Raw genomic sequence first — 13,772 nt, 5'->3', positions numbered from 1 at the left:
AATAGGCAAAGCATATATAGTTCGTCACACTTATCTTCACACTCACACTTATCTTTAGACTCACACTCGCACTCGCACTCGCACTCGCACTCGCATGTACTCGCACTTCCTTGGCACTCATACATACATTGATTAAAACTTAAAAAACCTTTTTCTAGCAACATCATCCCAGTAAGAAACCAGTACAACAAAAATACATTTTAGTGACACTATATTAGTGGTATGTTTTTAAAAAATGTCACAAAAAGAATATTTGGTGGCATGTTTTAGAAAAATGTTACAGAGCTACAAACATACAAGGCTCTAGTGGCATTTCAATAAAGAAGTGCCACGTCACTATAACAAAAATGTGATTTAATAGCATCAATTTATGACATTTTATAAAAGAATGGCACAAGAAATTGTTTTAATGACATTTATGCTACTAAACTTTAGTAGTAATGGAATTTTTTAAAAATGTCACTAAACTAGATAGATGTAAGTTACTTTTTATGGCATTAAGTGAAAAGTGTCATAGACAAATATTTTATGGCATTTTGAGAAATGTCAATAAACCAAAAATTTCCAAGCTATCTAATGTCATTTTTTGAAAAAATAAAAAATGTCAAATTGAACCGCTTGACCTTTGTTTGCTAGCTCAATGGTTTCTTCAAGAATTCTGAATGTGCTACAAACAAAAGCGGTGGAGACTCTAGCTTCAACGTGTGGCTATTGCCTCTTCTCTGCCTTCTATCTTGTCTAAAAGAAATTGCACAGATATGTGTATGTATTCCATGTGATTGTAGGAGAAGACGTAAAATTGATCTCTAAGATGTGGCTATGGTTTTGCCCTAAAATCTGTAGATATAATACAGATAATTGTGGGAATTGGTTGGACCTCCAAATTGGACAAGCAGTGTCCATGTGCTTTGTATCAGATGCTCAGATGTAGAAAATTATATATATAAAGCTCTTCATTCTACAATTAGGTGTCATCTGCATGAAACCAAAAAATCTGGTATGTTCTCCTCTGTCTCATCCTATCATCAATGATGCATTTGATTCTATTTTCTGCCATACATTCATACTCTTGTTTTATTCATATTTGGTTCCCTTTAAAATTGGCCTACCATGTGTTGGCCAATATGTCTAAACCATAAAACATTTCATAATAGGGCAAAATGTAATAAATTAGCATTAACCGTAACTGGTAATTGTCATAAGAAAATTCCATTGGTTAGTAATGTAGGTATCCGCATAGATCCTCACTACTCATCAATTATTATTGGAATTTTTTTTGTTGGGACATATTCATATATTTGTTGTTGGGATGCCTATTATGTTTCTTTATGGTTGAGATGTTTTCATGCCTACATTGAGATTGGTTGGAAATGGGAACAACAGTTGCATGTTATTTTCTCATTCTCTGATGAATGGCTTTCTTACATCTATTTTTTTTTTTTTTGTAACTTGAAAAACAACGAGCGATGAAATCATTGCCTCTTATTCTCTGGCTTGACTATTATTGCATTAAAATTGAAAACTAATGTGATTCAAGATTTAGTGATTCTCGGTAATCAACAAACACTATAGCGTAATTATGGGTGATCTTGTTGAAGTGCCACTGTGATCTATATACAATTTTTATTGACTTTGTGATCAGATAATTTCTTAAACCACTTTACTAATCTTTATTCTTCAAACATCCAGAGTGTAGGAGGGCTCACCACATGGTTTCTAATTCTAAATCAGTTGTTGATTTCATAAAAGGTTCATCACGGGTTCGTTTTTCCTGGATTTCACTTGGATGGATTGAAGTTAAGAAATTCAGAGTTAGAGCAATGATAGTATGTATCAAATAATTATCTTTTCATTTGAACTCGCAGATTAATTAAAAATTATTTCATATTAAGTCATGTTTATTGCAACCTTATAGGATGAAATGAATGAGATGACAACTTTAAATGTAAATTTATCAAATCAAGGCCCAAATGATACATTTGGACAAGTGATGGGTAAAGAAAAACATGGACGAGTTCGCATGTATGGAATAAGTGTCTTCCCGTCTAATTTATGGAGAGATACATGTGGTCATAAAGCAAACCAAGACACAACAATGGATGCTATGGAAGCTAAAAAGTTAGAGCTAAGGTCCAAAGTTTCCATGTTGAGCATGCTCCGAATAACTTGACAAGGACATTTAACCAGGTAAATTTTTTAATAGAATTTATAAGTTATTAGTGTTTTCCCACATATATATGTGTGTGTGTGTGTTTGTAAAATTAATTAGTTTATATTTGGTTAGGTCATAACAGCTTCTAGCCCTTTTGACATGGCAGCTTGACATCAAGTATGGCTCTTGGAAATGAGATTGATTGGAAATGTCCTATTTATTATGAAATTAAAAATTTTAAATACATAATATAATTCTTAAAATCACAAGAGTCAATTTATAATTTAAGTAAATTTTAGGAGTGTGTTTGTGATTTATCTTTTAAAATATATATCAAATAAAATATATTTTAAAAAATTAATTATCGAACGTCAATAATTGTTTTCATCTCGTAAATCGTGAGGGCCACCGAAGCCCAAACAACAGGAGATAATGGCGGGGCCGCAAGAAGTCAGCATCTGATAAGCCAGTTGAGCTGTGTATGGGGTGTCCACAAAGAAAAAGTCTGTATTTTCATTATCATATAATGACTTTTTTACTCGTCAGCTCCTATGATATCACATCCACAAGGACAAAACCTAGTCTGCCTGTTCTTGGAAAGTGGGTTTGGAGGTTTTTTTTTTTTGAATTAAAATAGTCATAAAAAATAAAATAAAATTTTTAATTTAATAAGATAAAACATCACATTTAATTTATAATCATTATATTATTTTTTTCACAAAAAAATCAAAAAGTCAAAAACCCTTTCCAAACTTTTTAATCCTAAATTAAAATCATCAAAAAATTTAAAAAAAATTAAAAAATCAACCTATTCCCAAACCAAGCCAATGTGCGACAGTGACTAGAATTTTTGTTATTATTTTATGTTGACAGCCATACTGCATTATACTATTTATTTTCATTAATTTCTAAATATTCAATTTAAAGAGCAATTATGAATATTCAATTTGCTTGATTATTTTGCAATAAGAAAAAAAAAATTATATAGAAAAAGAAAACACTTCAGTCATAAAAATAGCATTATATAATGGTTGTAATTTTTAATATTTTTCTGTTCAAATAAAAATATATAGAGTATAAAGTACGTTGCAAATTGAATAAATTGTTTACAATTCCACTACACTAATCTAAATTTGGGATAAGAGACCAATTCCAATATGAAATTAATAATCTCATGACTCACAGCCAAGAGAAGTTAATCTCATTTAATTCGGTTAGTCCAGACAACCATAACTTTGAGAGTTGAGGAGAAAAAACTTACATCTACCTAAAGCATTTTCACAAGTTGAAAATTGTAAGAAATATAAATATACCCAAACATTTTCACAAGTTGAAAATTGTAAGAAATATAAATATACCCAAACAAAAAGAAGAATGAAAATACTTTCAGTTCAAAACCCATTGATTAAAACTTAAAAAACACTGTTTCTAGCAACATCATCCCAGTGAGAACCCATTTCCCTAATAACTTTAGTCAAAGCATACTAACAATTTACATTAGGGATTACCAGGACATCAATAACATCATCATTCACGAGCAACCACCACCACCACCTGTTTGCCAACATTGCGACCAGAGAAAAGCCCAATAAGAGCTGCTGGTGCACTCTCTAGGCCTTCAACAACGTCTTCCACATATGTGATTTTTCCTTCTTTTATGTGGGGGAGGATCATTTCAAGAAACTTGGGATACAGGTGATAGTAATCAAAAACTAGAAATCCTTCCATACGGACACGTTTTGTGATAAGACAGAACAAGTTGTGTACACCTTTGGGTTGTTCAAAGTTGTACTATGAGATCATACCACACACAGCAATGCAACCGTGGAGTCTCATGTTGACAAGTACTGCATCGAGCATCTTTACTCCAACATTCTCAAAGTAAATATTGATGCCACTGGAAAAGTACCTGACAGAGGTGTAGAGAATGAGGATATTTAACTTGAAAAATTGAGATTAAAAAAAAAATCCTACCTAAAAGGGTATTCTGCTCGACCATGGATTTTTAATTCATTTATAGTTGAGAGGAGACGCCTATCTCAAGTAATCTCTTGTAACTTTTCTGATTAAAGTGAAAACTGTAGCAGCTCTAGTTATGGGATGAACTACATAAATCTTGTATTCTTCTTGTATTCTTCATGTGCCTGTTTTATTTTTGTCGTGCGTTTGTTCGTTTTGTGCTCTACATTTCACCAATCTTGGTTAGGTGTTATGGGTTCCTAATTTTTTTAGTGCTGTTGTATTTCTCTACAAGAAAATGAAATGCTCACCTTTTCACCTTTTCAGGGCTGCTTCCAAGTCCTTCTCCTCTTTATAGTTAAAAGCTTCATCAAACCCAAATTTGTTCTTTAACAGATCAACCTTAAGTAGACAAATAGTAAAAGAAGGAAACAAAAGAACAAAAAATAGAAGAGAGTCAGTAACCATGCCTGCTCTGACTCAGCTTAATATACTAGGCTAAAATTTCAAAATTTGTGACGGCTCTGCAAACATGCCAGTTAAGAAAAAAGTGTAAGATCACATACACTGAGCAAACAATATACTTCTGACTCTATTAGCAGCCACTTACTAGTTATTTTAAAATTAATTGACATGTGGAGGGGCGCTTACCTTTTCTTTGGTTCCAGCACTTCCAACAACATAACATCCTAATAACTTGCAAACTGGCCAACAAGCTGACCAACAGCTCCAGATGCAGCTGAAATGAAAACATAGTCTCCTTGTTTAGGAGAGCATATCTCATAAAAACCAACATAGGCTGTCATACCAGGCATACCTACATAGAAGTATAAATTCAAAGCAACCAATTGAGCATGCAATGTAGCCACAATAACAAAAAAAAAAAAAAAAAAAGTAAGAAGAAAAAAAAGAGAGAGAGTAGAATTCGATAAAAACACGTTTTCTGCACCTTGAGTGCAACCATCAAACTACCAGGAATAAAATCAATCAATAGCTACAGAAATATCCTATTGTTGGCAATAAAGTTCATACTTGGACCTTAATGTTGGATTGAGGTCACCAGCTCCTTTTGTTTTAATAGACTAGGAAATTCAAAAGAAGTGATCAAATACTACTGTAGGGGTTACACTGTGTTGCTATAATTACAATTTTCTCTTGATGGGCAGTTGTTACAATTTATAATGAAGTTGTGTACCGACTATGAAGCACCGACCCTCAAAATCATGTGTCGTAGTGGTGTCAGACATGCCAGGTACACGTAGAGGACATGTTAGCTGGCGTGTCCCTTTAAGTAATTAATTTGTTCTTTAGTGCTTTGAGAGATGTTGTGTGTTGAATGTTTATTACTTGTTGTTTAGATTTAAATAATTAATAATAAATCATCCATAAAAAAGACATAAACGATAAGAGTTAGCTCAAGAAAGGAAATTTTTTAAATATTGAATTAGTGTTAGTTTTTGTTAATTTTGATTGTTTGAGAATGCAAAAATAATCTACATAATAAATAAACATATATAAAAAAATTAATTTTTTCTATTGCCATGTCCATGTCCATATTTGTGTTCGAGAAAAAAAAAGAAGAAAGATTAAGTTGGTATATTCAATCTAATTAGTGGAAACTGCCAGTCCAAAAATAAGAAAGGAACTATTCATTAAAACATAGTAAAATATAAAGGGAGTTTTATGTATAAAATAAAAAATAAAAAAATCTATGTTCTTGTGTGTGTGTGTGTGTGTGTGTGTGTGAGAGTGAGAGAGAGAGAGAGAGAGAGAGAGAGAGAGAGAATCTGCCAATGCCACATTGTAAATTTCAATTTTAAGACACCAACAGGATCCATAAATTTATCAAGTGTAGTTACAAGTTACCCACTCTTCAATATTGGACCTAACAAAGCACTACTGCAAGCTCATGCGTTCCTTCAAGTGTCAAGATAGTTCTCAGAATGATTGTTCTTGTAATATATTAAATGATCCTCTTGGTGATTTCATTTATTATAATTGTTGGGCCCCTCAAAGTTAGATAAAAACAAGTAAAACGAAGAAAGCTTTAACCTTCCATGTCTTGATAACCTTCTCAAGCAGTAATTTGTGCAAGAATAAAATTATTCTTGTAATTAAAAAAGAAAAAGAAAAAAGATGTGTAAGACAATCACTTATTGCGCTTGCAGTAATTGAAGCAAACAAGTTAAACAAACTTACCAAGGATTCCTGTATAATAAGAAAGAAGCACATCCGTATTTTGAATTTTAAATACGCTCTCTAGCTTTGTAATGACGCTATACTCTTCCCATCCTGTTCGTCCCCAAACTAAGTCACCTTCCTTAAAGTTTGCATGTCTAGAATCCAAAACTCTAGCCACTCCACCTCCAGTTATAGGCTGCCCAAAAACATTAACAAGAGAAGTCACTTGCAATCAAAAAAAAGACAAAAGAAAAAAGAAAAGTCACTCATTCAAGCTTGTGATTTCTCATAAGACCACACAAATTCCTAAATATTGTAGCTAAAATGAGGTTGAGGGAACAAAAAGGATAAGAGGAAGGCCAAGCATACAAGTTGATTCAATTTCAATAAAAAGAAATTGTGCCCCCGATTTAATTGTGATACAACATTGGAAAGACCTGCCACTTAGGAGTTATTGACTACACTAGTTGGAACAATTAGTTTGATATGTGGTCTAAAAAATTGGAGATAAAAAAAAAAAGCCTTTTAAAAAACCCATCTTAGAAGCCCTTGCAAAAATCTAAGGGCAAACTTCACTTTACGCCTTATAGTTTGGGCATGTACAGTTTATTGCCTAACATTTGAAAATAACCACATAACTCCCACGTGATTTGTGGACTAAAACGCACTGTTAATTTTTCCGTCAAAGATGACAAAAGGTGAGAGTCACACACCTTGGAGAGAGTAGGTTAATTTTAAAGATGAAAATATCCTCTCTATATCTTGAAATTTACAAAAAAATGCCATTTCTTCCATTTTTCTATTGTTTCTCTCTCTACACCTTTCTTCCTCAACCATTGGCACATCCTCTCACCAATTCTTATTCTTCTACAACTCCTCCATTTGCACAGCTCTGCCTCATTAGTTCGCAAATCCCTAATAATAATTAATTTTTTCACCATTACCATAACAACAATAAATCCGTCACTAGTTATATATATATAGAACTTCTCCACAACAATTTCTTCATTTCGATACCCTAAACTAGACAATTTTCAATCTTCAATTCCACTTCCTTTCTTGGCAACCCTTTTCTCAGAATTATCACAGAATGTTGTTGAAAAGGAAAGTATGAATTATAGCCTAAAGTCTCTCATTCTCCAGCAAATCCCAATTAATTAAGCAAACAACTCATGCTTGATTTGATATGATATTGTTGAAATCATGGGATTATTTACTGTTGTTATTTCCTTTATCATATGGTTGTAATTCTATATACATTAGAGTGCTCTGTTTTTTTTTTTTTTTTGATAAATATATATTAGAGTGCTCTGTTTTGTAATTCGTGGTGTGTTTTTCTTCAAATTTTCTGTCTTCACAGAATTATATATATATATATAGTAAGGAAGTATCAATGGAGCCTAGAAAAAAAATGAAAAAGAAAAACCGATGATGGTTGAAGAGACGACGGGGATGGGAGATGGGGTGGCAGCAATGGTTGGAGATGGGGTGGCAGCAATGGTTGGAGATGGGAGAGGAGGCTTGGTGATAGTTGGGGATTGGAGATAAGACAACGGTGACGGTTAAGGATGGCATAGGAAGCAATGGCGATGATCTATGAGGGAGGGAAAAGGGTGGCTGGTCATGGTGAGGAAGAAGACGAGGTCTTACTAAAGAAGGGTGGCTGGTCATGGTGATGAAGATGAGGTTTTATTAAAGAGAGGAAGAGGACAAGGGCAAAAAGGTCAATTCATATGTTCTGTTAACAGATATTAGTGTGCATTTTGGTTCACAAACCACATGGGGTTATGTGGTTATTTCCAAACGTTAGGGGAGTAAACCACACATGACCCAAACCCTAGGGGGTAAAGTGAAGTTTGTCCAAAATATTATCATTAGGGAATTAGTGCCTTTTCAGTTATTGTGAAGTTTGGACTCATGTCAAAGTCGAAAAATAACTCTAGAAATTAGGCCTTTGCAGAATGTTTGCAATGCCTAAAAGGGCATAACTTAGACAAATTCATATTTGAGCCTGGAGCAAAAAGTAAGAAAATAAATGAAAATGAAGAAAAATCAAAATCCATTTATTCACCTCTACGCAAAACGCACAAAAAATTGAACATTATGAAAAATTATTGGCTGAATGAACAAACATAATTTCTAGAGATGCTTCGGAAATTATGTCACATCATCAAAATAGAAAGATGTAAGATCATCTAAGAACATCTCTAATCCTTCATCAATTTTTTCATCAAATTCAAATTTGATGAAATAATGACTAAAAAGTATGCTCCGGTCATTTTTTCAAATTTGTATCAAATAAAGGTAGAGGTAAAGTTTTCTCAACATTCATATTTTTACTCTAAGTTACACGGACGCGGGTACGAGGATCGGGTGCGGGTGCGTATCTAGGGGTCAGACACTTCAAAATTAAAAATTAAGGATACGTGGGTATGTATCTAAATTTGGATACGGGTACGGGGATACGTTAAATATATATATATATATATATATATATTTTAAATATAGTTATTAAGATGAGTTATATTATATAAATAACAAATAATTGTTTTACATATATGTGTTTATTTATTTTTATTAATATATATAAGTATATATTATCTTATAAATATCTTATATGTTATACAATAATTATTATATAATATCTATATAATTTATATAATATCTATTGTATTATATAATTTTTTTTAGATGAATAATGTTACATATTATTATATTAATGTAATTTATACTATATATTATATATTAATGTAAATGTAATATGAATAATAATTTATAAAAATTATTATTATATATGATATTTTAAGAAATAATAATTAGATGTTTTTATTATATATGGTAAAAATTATAATTTATAAATTATATTATATATATTATATATCATATAAATTATATTATATATATTATATATGATCATTAAAACAAAGGTGAAGAGAGACAGAAGAGATTGAGAGACGAAGAGAGAGAGAGAAAAGCAGAGACGGGACGAAGAGAGAGAGAGAAGCAGAAACGAAGAGAGAGACGAAGACGATCGAGCTCGAGGTCGAGATCGGCAGTGGTCGAAGCCCTAGACGAAGACGATCGTGATCAATAGTGAGAGCCCTAATTGTGATCGATGATTGAAGCCAACAGTGACCAGGTTCTCTTCCTTTCTCCTCTTTCATTTCTTTGCTGTCTGTAAAGTGTCGTGTCCGAGAGAGACGAGGCAAATCCGACACAGATCTCACACCCGCACCCGTGTCGTGTCGACACGGGTACTTCGCCCCAAAGTGACGAGTCTATGTAACATAATTTTTACTCAAATTTGATGAAAATTTTAAAGAAAGTAAGGATTGGAGATTATTTTCTTTCATCAAAAATGGTTTTTTAGGATCAGTTCGGAATTTTTTTAAAAAGATTTGATTTGATAAAAAAAAGAGAGACTTAAGGATTGAAATATATCATATTAGATCAAACTTTTATTCAAATTTTCACACAAATTTGATTGAAGAGAGAGAGAGAGAGAGAGAGAGAGGACTGGATGGAGATGCTCTAATAAATATTCAACGTAGTTAGAACTCTACAAAAAAATAAAAAAAAATAATGGGAATCATACAAAATATTTGTGATGATACCCTAAATTCTAAACATGGTGAGACTAGTATGCTGAATTGGAGAGCAATTTGAGAGTTTTTGTTACAACAGTTTCATAATTCCCCCAAATTTTCAACAGCTTTATAATAATCCTCATGTGATTATTCAGTATTCTCAAAGTATGGATACGATGCTCCATAAGGTTTTGATTGGAAAAAGAAGTAAGGGCTCGCGATTTATGTTAGAATGAAAAACCACATGAAGGCTAAATAATTGGTGATTGACTTGAAATATGGCACGTATATTTCGGGATTATTAAACAATTTCCCATAATCAGCCCATCAAATAAAAAACAAGAAAAAGGACATCATCAACAGTTGGGATCAGATAAAAACACAAAAATATAAAATTCAACATATCCACTTCTTCAATTCCATTAAAATAATTATTCAGATCTTGAAACGAGGCAAAAGGACATCAACCGACAGTCCTCCTCTACAGAGTATTACCAAAAACACCCCCAATTTCATCAAACAATCTAGATCTTCCAATCAAATGCTTCTCAATATAATATACATACATATATATATATATATATATATATATATATAGTTTCAGAATTGACTTACAGAACCAGGAGTGAAGGGCTCAACGTAGTTCTCTTCCGACTTCCTCATGCGACTACGCATGTAAGGATCGCAAGACAAATAGAGATTCTTGACCAGAATGGCGTTCTTCGAATCCTCTGGAAGCTTGAGACGAATGGTACCAGTCTTCATCACCATGTCCGACTCTTTGGGGAAACCACTCACGTACTCCTTCAGAATGATCTGTTTGTTGCTCACTTCCTCTCCCACCACCGCCATAGCAACAAATCAAGCGCGCGCTCTCTCTCTCTCTCTCTCAATGGAAAACCCTAGAGAGATTTGACGATATAGATATAGATATAGATATAGATATATAAGCGTGTATGTATGCCCCTGTGTGTGTATTGCTGCTGCCACTCGTTACTCATCTGGGGTCAACTGTCAACCCTTTCTAATGCCGATCTCGCATTTTCTTCCATTTTCACGTTTTTATTTTTATTTTTATTTTTATTTTTTTTATTCCATTTTCACGTTAATAATGTGCTTTGTAGTGCAAAAAAGCGAAATGCTCTTCGTGTGCAATACCCACCCTAAAAAGTTATAAATTTAAATAAATTTTTAAAAATTTATATGATTTTATAAATTTATGTGAATTTATATATTTTTGTAAGATCATTTATGTAAATTTATAAAAATTTATGTAATTTTATGTTAAGATTACATACACACCAAAAAAATTTCTTACCAAAAAATAAATAAAATGTGGCTGGTATAGGTTTGATTACATAACCATTAAAAAAATATTATATTTATAATGAAATTTAAAATGTGTGTGTATGAAAATTATTTTAAATGAGATTATGCTATAACGATTATTATTGATGATGTTGTTGATCTAAGGAAGGACGAGTCGGGTCGACCCACGTTTCCAACACCTTTCACCAGTCTCGGAGTTTACTGGTGGTGCCTGCAAAAAGGTCCAACGGGGAATAGGAGTCCCCCAGCGAACCCTTCGACGATCAAGTTAAAAAATAGGGGATTGATTATGTAGAGAGAGAGAGAGAGTGTGAGAGAGAAGAAGAATGGAGAACTTAACCTTTGATGAGTCTTGGAAGCCTCCTTATATTCTTTGTCCATCATTTCCTTGTCTACTCCGACCTCTCGTGTTGGCTAAAAGTCTATACTCTAGCTTGCATTGTTCACAGTGAGGCTGCCTGTTCCGACGTGAAGGGATTATCACATTTAATAGTGTATGAGCCTCATTAATGGCTGATGTATGGTGCAATAACTCTACAAGATCTTTGTCTACTTACGTGGCTAGTTCCCCGCTTGACAAGTGTTTAGATGCCATTGGTTTCTAAGGATGTTGAGCTTTAGTACTTGAACTGTGAATTGGGCCCTAAGTGGTAGGCCAAAACCTTTTGTGAGCCCACTGATGTCAGTAGTCCCCCATTCCCAAGTGCAGCTTTAGTCCAACGAAGGGCATAAGAAGGAAAATGGGAAGTGTATGGGTCGAGCGAGAGGATCGACCGTGAGGAGGGCCAACCACGCAGGGGGGCTGAGCACGAAAACTGACCAAGAGGAGGCTGACCACACAAGGGGGTCGAGCCTGAAGACCGATCGAAAGGAGGGCCGAGAGTGAAGACCGACCGAGAGGAGGACCGACCGCACAGGGGGTGCCGAGCGAAAGGTGGTGGCGGTGCGCGGGGCTCGCGGAGCGATGAGGCATGTGATGATGTGAAGTGGAATAGACGGGGAAGGGAAAAATGATGGGAAATCATGGTTGTACACGTGGTATGATCTAAATCAATGGTGAGGGAGGTGATGCGTTAGTAGGAAGCGAAAGGTTAGGACTAGGATAGGACGTGGAAAATGCAGGGGTTTTAACTTTTGAAATTTTCAAACTAGCGAAATTTAACATTGATCCTTGGAAAATAGGCAAATCGTGGGCATTTGGAGTTATTCGTTTTACATATCTCATTGTGAGAAACCAACACATCCCAGACCTAACCTCATTCGTTTCGTGTGATACTCCCCTCCAACAGTTTACGAACTTCTTTGCGCCTGCGTCTGAAGCAATATACGGAAACTTAAAAGAGATGGCTCAAGACGAAGCGCCAGCCATGAGGTTAGAGGCGTTTGGTGAAGACGATGCGGTGGAGTTGGCGGAGCACTATAGGACGGAGAGGCGGGAGGAATAAGAATGGCAACGGGGCGGGGCGGGGCCAGGGATCACACTCCCCGTCCCCGATCCCCGATGGTAAAATTTTCCCTATCCCCGGCCCCGATCCCCGACGGGGACCTATCACTGCCCCCCGTCCTCGTCCCCCAACGGGAATCGGGTTTCCCCGACCCCGAAATTCCCCGGACCCAAAAAAAAAAAAAAAAAAACAACAACAACAAACAAACAGAGAGGGATAGATCTGATATACACCATAAACATCACAAACAAATCAAACAACATCATCAACATCAGGGCAGATCTGATGCTGTTTTTTTTTTTTTGAGTCGATCTGATCTGAGAGAGAGAGAGAGAGAGAGTAGAGATCTGATCTAACTCTAAGTCGATCTGCTCGTCTGAATTCAAAGGGCAGATCTGAATCTGATCTGGCCTTGATCTGCTCGTCGCCCGTCGTCCTCCCATCTCTCTGCTGCTCGTCGTCGTCAGAGGTGGCGCTCCTCGTCGTCGTCCTAGTTGGAGGTGGCATCGTCGGAGATGGACTGTGTAGCGTCTCAGACGGAGAGGAAGAGAGAGAGAGAGAGAGGGAGTAGAGGGAAGAGAGAGAGAAGGCATTAATGAAATGAAACAAAAAAATAGAAATGAGAGAGGGTTAAAAGAGAGACGGAAACAAATAAAATAATAAAAAAATATATTATATATATATATAGATCAGTTCGGGGACATGCGGGCCGGGGCCGGGGATTGGGCACTTATCACCGTCCCCGGCCCGAAATTAATCGGGGATTGGTTTTTGAATACCATCCCCGTCCCGTCGGGGGTATTTTTCGGGGAAAACCCGCTCAAATCGGGGTCGGGGGATCGGGTCCCCGTCGGGCCGGTTTCAAATTGCCATCCCTAGGGAGGAAAGAGGGGCGGAGCAAGCGGTGCGACCTCATCCGCCTATAATGATCGTGGCCGCAAGACCGATTAGCCAAGTGAGACCTGACCACTGGCACACCAGGGCCAACAAATCGACGTTTACGGTAGAAGAGTTGGAGGAGGTGCGTAAAAAGTACCAAATTCCAGTGGAGATAGAGTTGAAGTAGCTGACGTCTAAGGAGAAGGCGTCGAATGTACGTCCGATGGAGTTTACGCTGTA

General features: G+C 35.4%; 1 long non-coding RNA gene and 1 pseudogene across 2 annotated transcripts; one reads left to right on the top strand and one right to left on the bottom strand.

Annotated features, from left to right (window-relative positions):
* The first annotated feature begins 656 nt into the window (after nt 1-656).
* On the top strand, nt 657-2,303 carry LOC145792406 (uncharacterized). The gene is made up of 3 exons (XR_014331806.1): nt 657-997; nt 1,690-1,826; nt 1,916-2,303. It is a non-coding gene; the product is annotated as an uncharacterized LOC145792406 (long non-coding RNA).
* Nucleotides 2,304-3,310: 1,007 nt separating this feature from the next.
* Nucleotides 3,311-10,947, bottom strand: LOC145792922 (2-alkenal reductase (NADP(+)-dependent)-like; annotated as a pseudogene). The gene is made up of 5 exons (XR_014333143.1): nt 10,495-10,947; nt 6,311-6,488; nt 4,763-4,928; nt 4,431-4,513; nt 3,311-4,061 (listed from the first exon to the last, which is right to left on the bottom strand). The product of XR_014333143.1 is annotated as a 2-alkenal reductase (NADP(+)-dependent)-like (transcript).
* Nucleotides 10,948-13,772: the final 2,825 nt, after the last annotated feature.

The sequence above is a fragment of the Camellia sinensis genome, chromosome 6 (genome assembly GCF_055761805.1).
Source record: "Camellia sinensis isolate YWXY chromosome 6, ASM5576180v1, whole genome shotgun sequence".
NCBI classification, from domain to species: Eukaryota; Viridiplantae; Streptophyta; class Magnoliopsida; order Ericales; family Theaceae; genus Camellia; species Camellia sinensis.
The sequence above is the reverse complement of the archived record's forward strand: the minus strand, read 5'-3'. Positions and strand labels throughout refer to the sequence as shown.